The sequence below is a fragment of the Colobus angolensis genome, unplaced genomic scaffold (genome assembly GCF_000951035.1).
Source record: "Colobus angolensis palliatus isolate OR3802 unplaced genomic scaffold, Cang.pa_1.0 Scaffold4, whole genome shotgun sequence".
In the NCBI taxonomy this organism is placed as follows: Eukaryota; Metazoa; Chordata; class Mammalia; order Primates; family Cercopithecidae; genus Colobus; species Colobus angolensis.
This window is the reverse complement of record NW_012117376.1, coordinates 14475542-14483434: the sequence shown is the minus strand read 5'-3', so window position 1 is coordinate 14483434 and position 7893 is coordinate 14475542. Positions and strand designations below refer to the sequence as shown.

At 43.0% G+C, this 7893-nt stretch overlaps 1 protein-coding gene across 1 annotated transcript in view; it reads left to right on the top strand.

Moving 5' to 3' along the window:
- Positions 1–6: 6 nt before the first annotated feature.
- Positions 7–7893, top strand: part of ARID1A (AT rich interactive domain 1A (SWI-like)) — an 84134-nt gene continuing 76247 nt past the window's right edge. The window contains exon 1 of the mRNA XM_011955582.1: positions 7–31. The gene's annotated coding sequence lies outside the window, so the exon portion shown is untranslated. The remainder of the gene's footprint in view (positions 32–7893) is intronic.

The window sequence follows — 7893 nt, the reverse complement described above, 5'->3', positions numbered from 1 at the left end:
CGGGGGGCAGCCGCTCGCCCGGACCCCTCAGGTACACAGCTGAGTGGGGAGGGGGCTGGGGCGAGCGTGGTCCTGGGGGTGGGTGGCGGCTGCGGTGAGCGGGCCACAGCCTTGGGTTCCCCTCAGTCCCGGGCCCCCACTGCTGGGGAGCTGCCATTGTCTGGCTCTTCTCTCTTAAAATGGCTGCCTGTCTGCCTTCCTCTCCTTTCCTCCTCCAGCCTTTGTGTCGGGCTTTCCCAGAGGTGTCTGCTCCTCTTCTTCCTCTCCCCTGGTCCCTTCGAACTCCAGGGGTCTTGGTGGGGGTGTGGGGCAGAGTGTGTGGGGAAGGGCCTGGCCGGGAGTGAGGGGGTGCTGGGGGCTCAGGTTAGGAGTGTAGGCAGTGGTAGGAGCCCAGAAGTTGAATGAACGTTTCTTTGCTCACCTGCCGCTCCTCTCCGTCCCCCGGCCTTCCTCTGGGCCGCCCCCCATCTGTGCTTTCAAAGAGGGCCCCTAGAGCTCGGGGGACCTCGAGGGAGGGCAGGGGACTGCTTGGGAGCTGCTAGAGGCCGGCTGCGGTTCACCTACGGCAGCCCTTGCCATCTCCTGTCTTAGGCTCCGCCGGCCCAGTGGCCTGGGCTTCTCCCTGGAAGTGCTGGTAAACAGCTGAGTGATTGGAGTAGTAAGTGCAGATTGCTTTGGTTTGGGATTTGAATTATGGAGGTAAAATCCTTCTGTCAAAGCCAGGAGACAGTTGGTCTTAGGTTGACATCCTATCTGTGATCTGATTGGCTCCCCATCTCCTGCTCTTGGCCATTTATAATTGCCTCTGATGTAATGGTACAACAATCCTGATGAGCTCATAAACTTTTACACTCTGCTTTTCTGCCAGTGATAACCCAAACCATCGCTGCCACTATCTGCCTTTTATTCCAGAGCTGAAATTGGCTGTGACCTTGAGGAGGGAGGTTTAAGTAGCAATACTGTATCAGCAGGAGCAAAGCCTCAGACAGCCTGCCCTTGTTACATTGTGACCGAAACAAAAGAGGGGGCAATGGCATTTTGCTTGTACCTTGGATTTATTTTGCTTGTTATGTTTTATGCAGCCTGAAATGAATTCTGTGTTGTCAGAACAGTAGCTGAGTTTTTTCTCTACAATGGGTTTGCTGTTTGTTTTGGTTTTGTGACTTTCCTGATGGTATAAATGACTTCTTTGATGGCTCTGAAGATGCATTTGTCTTGAGTAATTTTGACACTGGTTGCTTTGCAGAATTGAAATGATTTTACTGGGCTTTTTATTGAGTGGCAAATGTGGGATCTTTATGGGTGGGGGAGAAAACAGTTTTTGTTTTTGTTTTTTTGTTTTTTTTTTTAAGAACTGTTAGCTTTCTGAGGAATTTTATATTAGGTTCAAGCGTTCTGTGTTATGGAATGCTGGCCTCATTCTTTGTTTACATGTTGAATCTTGTTAACACTTTCTTTTGTTAATTGAACTTTGGAATAGCAGCTTAATTTAAACGGAAGTTGGTGTCTTTCATGATCCTGAGGGACTTTCTCCTAAAGGCTTGGTTTGGTGAAATTGTTTTTTCCTGGAATAATAAAAAATCTAGTTTTCTGTTTTGTCATCAGTCATTTTAGAGCTTTGAAACACAGACTGGCCAGTTTATTCCTTTGCATTTTAATGTACCACTTTTTTTCTTGTCTTCTAAGACATGAAGATATGACCTAGAATGACACTTCAGATTAGCTTAGAAATTGCAACTTCTAAGTACCTTTTTATACTATTTTATCTTGTTTTATTTTATTGCTTTTCTTCCATTTTCATCATGCTCTGTCAGCAGTGCTTTTGGTCAGGGATATTGAGTATTCTGTGGAGTCATACATGTTTTCAAAGAGGGGGAAGCTCCATTCATCGCCTCCCAAACCCCTTGCGCTTTTGTGCTAGGAGATTTTGTTCACTTGCTAGCTGTATTCCCAGCCCATCCTAGAGCTACTTTTCTACTCGTTCTTTGAGCTGGGCATTTTGAAATTAGCTGTGTTAGATGGTGGGCTTGGAGCTCTGTGCCTGGATTCTACATCTTCCATGATGTTCTGCATCTGGGCAAGAAATAGGGAAATGTTACATTGTTTTTCTAGTGTCTGGAGGAAAAGTTTTGTCTTAAAAGACAGCATCCTCTTGTCTCTGGGTCATCCTATAGTCTGAACCTCTTTCCCCTCATTCCCCTTGTTTTGTTTGGTTTTGGCTGAGAAGTTTACCTTTCTTGAAAACTATTAGAATAAGTCATTTGGGGTAGTAAGTCAGGGTTCATTTAAAAGCAAAATTGATCTGAACTCTGCTGGTTTGGAAATATTTAGTCAAACTTTTTAAAGAAAAAGCCAACTCTTTTGGTATAATGGTTTCTGTTTTTCAGTCATTAAATTATGGAACACTTTCTGTGTAGATGATAGGAGAATGGATACAGTCCCTGTTTGGAAGCCTGTCTGCTGCCTTTGGATGAATTTTCTGATCTCTTTTATTATCACTAGACCCACACACACAACATAGATTTCTAATTAATTTCAGCTCAGTGGCCTACTCCCCAGAGGCCCAGGGAATGGGCTGGTGAGCATTCACTTGTTTGAGAGACAGTGCAGCTTCCAGTTTTGTGGACTGCTTTAGGTGTGTGGTAGTAGTCTAGGTGAGGGTTGTAGGTTCAGACTTTGTTCTGAATTCCTTTTTGCCACTTGAGGATGAATGTTTTTTCAGACCATGATGCTTTTCTCTTGAACATTCTGAAATTAAAAAGTCTTGTTCTGCCCTCATCTTTCCCTGGCCCAGTCTTAGATTAAGAATATTTTGCAGCGACTTAATTAACACAGCTAAGGTGATAATGTTTTCATTTGACTCTGCTCTTATGAAATAAAGATTAGGTGTGTGTATTGTGACTATGTCTTTTTCACAGGAGCTGGGAAGATCCCAGCAGACAAACTTCTACTTTATTCCTTTTCATAAGTAGCGTATGTCAAGTGTTGAATCCTGGTACTGATGACATAGTTTTAGGTTACTTACACACATGAAGTTGATTTAAGGCCTTTTATTGGAACGCTGTTTAGCAATAATACTTTGAGAGTAGTACCAGTTTACCAAGGTAAAAAATAAAATACAATAAATAGTCCAGGAACAAGTTGGATTTGATTGTAGAAGTTTGGTTGTTAGTTTCTACTATGGAAATATCAAATGATATTTCTGACTCCTGGGAAACAGATACAGGAATCCTAGATTTATTATGGGAATGCCTACTGGCAGAAATTCTAGGCTGGCTGAAATACAGGACTCTTGGAGCTCTCTCAAGTAGGAGGGACCAGGAAAACCACACTGAGATGGCACTTTAGTTGTGGGGGTTTCATGTTTCTCTACTGTTCATGAGAGAACTGGGGTGATGAGGATTGAGATGGTGGTGTGAGAACAGAGAAAGCAGCCAGGACCGAGTTTGGCTTCTTGTGTATTGGGCCCTGTGAGGACTTTTTAGGTTCCTTGCTTTGTGTGTGACATGGGTAACCATGACAAGCAGCACCTGCTGAAACAGGATGTCTTGGATTGCATTAAACATTAATATGTTGGATTGACTCCTGTAGGGTGTAATGTCTACAGGAGGCCCTTTGCAAAGAGGTTAGTGAACTTTTTAAAAACGTGGGAATAGGCTAACAAAGTAATGGGCAGGGCCCTTTCCTCTTCGCACCCCTCAAAAGGTTTTTTTGATTGGCTTCAACTCTCAAAATTCTAGAAGCAACTGAAGCTTGTAAATATGGTAAAAATGTGGTATTCAAATAATATTGGCACCGAGTCGTTCTTTTCTGCCAGTGAGCTGTAATACCTGGGGCTCGAATGGAGTCCTGATTCCTGTGACTTTTATCTCTGAGTTTTTTGTTGTTTAGATTGGTCATTATTATTACTGATGCACACTTAAGTTGTTATTACTGATGCAAACTTGAGTTGTGTGTTGCATTAGTGGTAAAGAGCACAGGACTCACAACAGGAGGAGGAAGGAGGAGGCTTAGGTTCCACATACAGCTCCAGATTAAGCTGTGTGACCCTGGGCAGGTCATTTGCTTTCTCTGTTTTTCATTTTCTCCCTCATCAATAAAATGAAGTTGGTCTGCATGACCTTCTCACTCTACGATGCTACGCATCTGTGCTTCCATAGCTGGCTTGTTGTGAGGGCAGCTTTCTATACATAAACCAGGGGTCTTGAGACCATCTTTCTTCCCCTGGGCTGAAGGAACTCAAAGCTATTTTCTCCTGGGATTCACAGGAACAAGCTCTGAACAGTTGGGTGCCATTGTGGTCTGTGGACCTTTACAGAAAAAGCTCTACCAGACTGTTGCCTTGAAACTGTTAATCTGTTTGTCATTAGTCATTCCACCTGGCTGGTGGTTTTAAAACACTAAATAGTCATTGGAAAGTTAGATAGATTTCATTAAAGCAAGACTTGAAAAATAGTTGCTTCAGGATCCCCAGCAGGCTTTAGCACTTGGGGTTGGGGTGAGGAATGGATATTCATAAGTTCACTGTTAATATTATGCTGCTTTTGGGAAGGGGTAGGGAGAGAGAGGAGCATTAAGCTCTCCAGACTCCTGGTGTTTGGGCAGGTCTAGGTCTGGTTTGGGCAGTTGGTTGTAATCTGAGTGCTTGGACTTGTCCTGTAAGTTTTGCTGAGAGAGAAGCAAAAGTTCCTGAGATTGGAAGAGGAAAAGCTGTGTTTCAGGGTCAATTTCATAGGTGCATTCGTTGTTTCTCATAGCTGTGGTTTAAAAAACTACATGGTGTGCTTTGCACGTGGTCCTGGAAATGCTATTCTTTCTCTTCTCCAATACACCTGAATTTCTATTCTTTCTCTTCCTGGCTTAGCAGTTTAGAAGTGTAATTTAGGTATATTAGAGGAAGGGAGCTTTCCTTTATAAAGGAGGGAAAAAGGTAGAGGGAACGGTGTTTGATAATTCTCTGCTTGACACAGCATCTTCTTCATCTCTGAAGGAACCAAATGTTTCAGAGCTTTGTGTAAATACTTGCTGAGCTGTCAATATGTACCCAGGAGGTTTCTGTAGTAAGATGTAAACGGTTCTATAGAATGTTTGACAGGCAAATTAGTAAACAGTTTTCAAGCAAAGATAATGCTAGCCTCCTCATGTGGTGGAGTAAAACAATATTGGGGAAAAAGACTTGGGGATAGGAAAAGGGTAGTGCTGGGGGCCAATGAGTGTGGAGATAAGAAGTGATCTAAAAAAAAAATTGAAATGGAAAGATGCTGCCCTGGCAGTGAAACCTCTGTGGCCCTGGCTCCATGCTAAGTTCAGGGCATGTGGTATCCTGTTAAAGTCAATTGCAGTTTCATAGTGAAAATAGAAGTTTGGAAAGAAGATCCTAAGTGTCAGTAGTAAGGTAAGTATTACCCCAAACGCTTGGCTTATGAGACTTTGAGGTTTAAAGGGTAGTTTGGTGAGATTATGTTTGGCTTGGGTTTGCATTTCTGGAATATTAGAAAGGAGAAAAAAGATACTGCAGATTGAGTGTCGTCTTTATCCTCAGTTTTGCTGTTGTACTTGGGATTATAAGTCCACTACCCAAGGGCCTGGGTTTATTTATACAGTTTTTACTGGACTTCTGTGCATCACTTATGATAAAATTAACATGCCTTTACCCCCTGTTCCTGGGGCAGTACAAAGTCCAAATGTTTGGGGACTCACTACATCTTACTTGAAGGATTGTGTGAGTAGATACTGTCTTTGTTTTTGAAATTGCCATTTTAGGATTAAAAACATATCTGGGTTCCTTCAGTAACACATTGTTTTTATGGAGGAAGAAGAAAAATCTATGAATATTTTAGCTGTCTGCCTGTGGTCCTCTTCTTTGGTAGCCTTGTGAGATGACCAGATTTGCCTTCTCAGAATGTCTTTTTTAAGTAGATTCATTGACTGACACCAGTTTTCTTTATAAGAAATGTTTTTTAGACCAGAGTCCTGGAAGTGCCCTTTTGACTTAGCTGTTTATATAGTAGCAGGGAATATGAATGTAATTATGGTCCTGACCATGATTTTTAGGTTCAGCTAACTTACTACCAAAGGCTATCAGCTTGTTTTAATACAAAACACAAAAACTTGGATTGACACTGACATGGGTTGCTTAATATTGCATGGTCCTTTCCCAGTATGTTGGTGGTGAGGGTATTAGGAACTTCAGGCTTACTGCTGAGAGCATTGTTTCTAAGTCAGAGAGATCTGGAAATTCCATTAGGGGTGGGAAATAGCCCTGTGTGATTATACCAGCTAGGTACTAGAAAGAGATTTAAAAGGTAGAAACAATATCTCCATCAGAGGCATTTAGTTTTCTTAGGAAAGCATACCTATGTGCACACATCTGGAACACTTGCAAAGCAAGGTTTTATAAATGGATATAGACCACACTAAATATGTGAGCTGAAGGCATTAGAGGAAAAGGTTCAATCAGTTTGGCAGAGTTAACCTGGGACAGCTTTTCAGAGGCTTTTTTTGTGAAGCTAAATATTCAAGAAAGTTAAAGTACTAATTTGCCTTTTCATAATGCTATTCTTAAGTTCCATGGACTTGATAGAATCCACATTGCACATCCATCTCCAGACCAGTAGTTGTCTCAGTGTTCCAATGACTTTGAGAATTTGGACTCTAATCATAAAACTCCCTGAAAGAGTGGTTCCAGGGTCTTAGTGGTTCCTGTGGTTGGGTCGAGTCTTTGGTACAGACTGCTATGTTCTTGGCTAGTTTAGGGGCTCTTTTCTAGTAAATTTGGATTTGGAAGGTCATGTCACCTTCAGAGTTGTGTGCCCTGGACAGCTCTGTAGTAATGGTGGTTCAACTTTGTTGGTGAGTCTGGACCTTTTCTGTCTTGGCAGAGTTACTTGACCTTTCTTAAATCAAGAGCCATGAAGTACCTGTTAGGACTCTTAGGCTGCTGTTTCTGAAGAGCTGGGAGCTGTGTTCAAGCCAAGTTGCTTGTGTTAGACCTTATATTGAGGTTGATGGGTTAGGTAAGTATGCATATACGCAGTCTGCCCATTTATTCATAGAAATGGCCTTTAATACCGTTTTTGGCCAGGTACGATAGCTCACACCTGTAATCCCAGCACTTTGGGAGGCCAAGGGGGAAGGATTGCCCAAGCCCAGGACCAGCCTGGGCTGTTAACATAGGGAGACCCCATCTCTACAAGACACAAAAATTGCTGGATGTGGTGGTATGCACCTGTAGTCCCAGCTTACTCAGAAAGCTGAAGCAGGAGGATCGCTTGAGCCCAGGAGGTTGAGGCTGTAGTAAGCCGTGATCACGCCAGTGCACTCCAGCCTGGGCAGTGGAGTCAAGACCTTGTCTCAAAAAAAAAAAAATTGTTTTTTATTAGATTTCTATGGCCAAGCAGCTAACAAATGCTGCTCACCAATGCTTAATCCTTGTGGAACCTCTGGAATATAGTGATTTTGGTTTCTTTACCTGCTGGTCCATGTATGGTTGGGCCTTGGCACTTCCCTGGTCAAGGACGATCAGTGAATGCTTAACAGCTGAAGATGCATGGTGTGTCCAGTGCCAGGCCACTATAATGCTTCTACCTGGATAAGGCTTGGTTACACTGCTCCAGTACAAAAATATTGCAGCCCTTTTTTTTTTTTTCTTTTTGAGATGGAGTCTCAGTCTGTCACCTAGACTGGAATACAGTGGTGTAATCTTGGCTCACTGCAACCTCTGCCTCCCAGGTTCAAGCGAGTCTCATGCCTCAGCCTCCTGAGTAGCTCGGATTACAGGCTCCCGCCACCATGCCAGGTTAAGTTTTGTATTTTTAGTAGAGATGGGGTTTCATCATGTTGGCCAGGCTGATCTTGAACTCCCAACCTCAGGTGATCCACCCACCTTGGCCT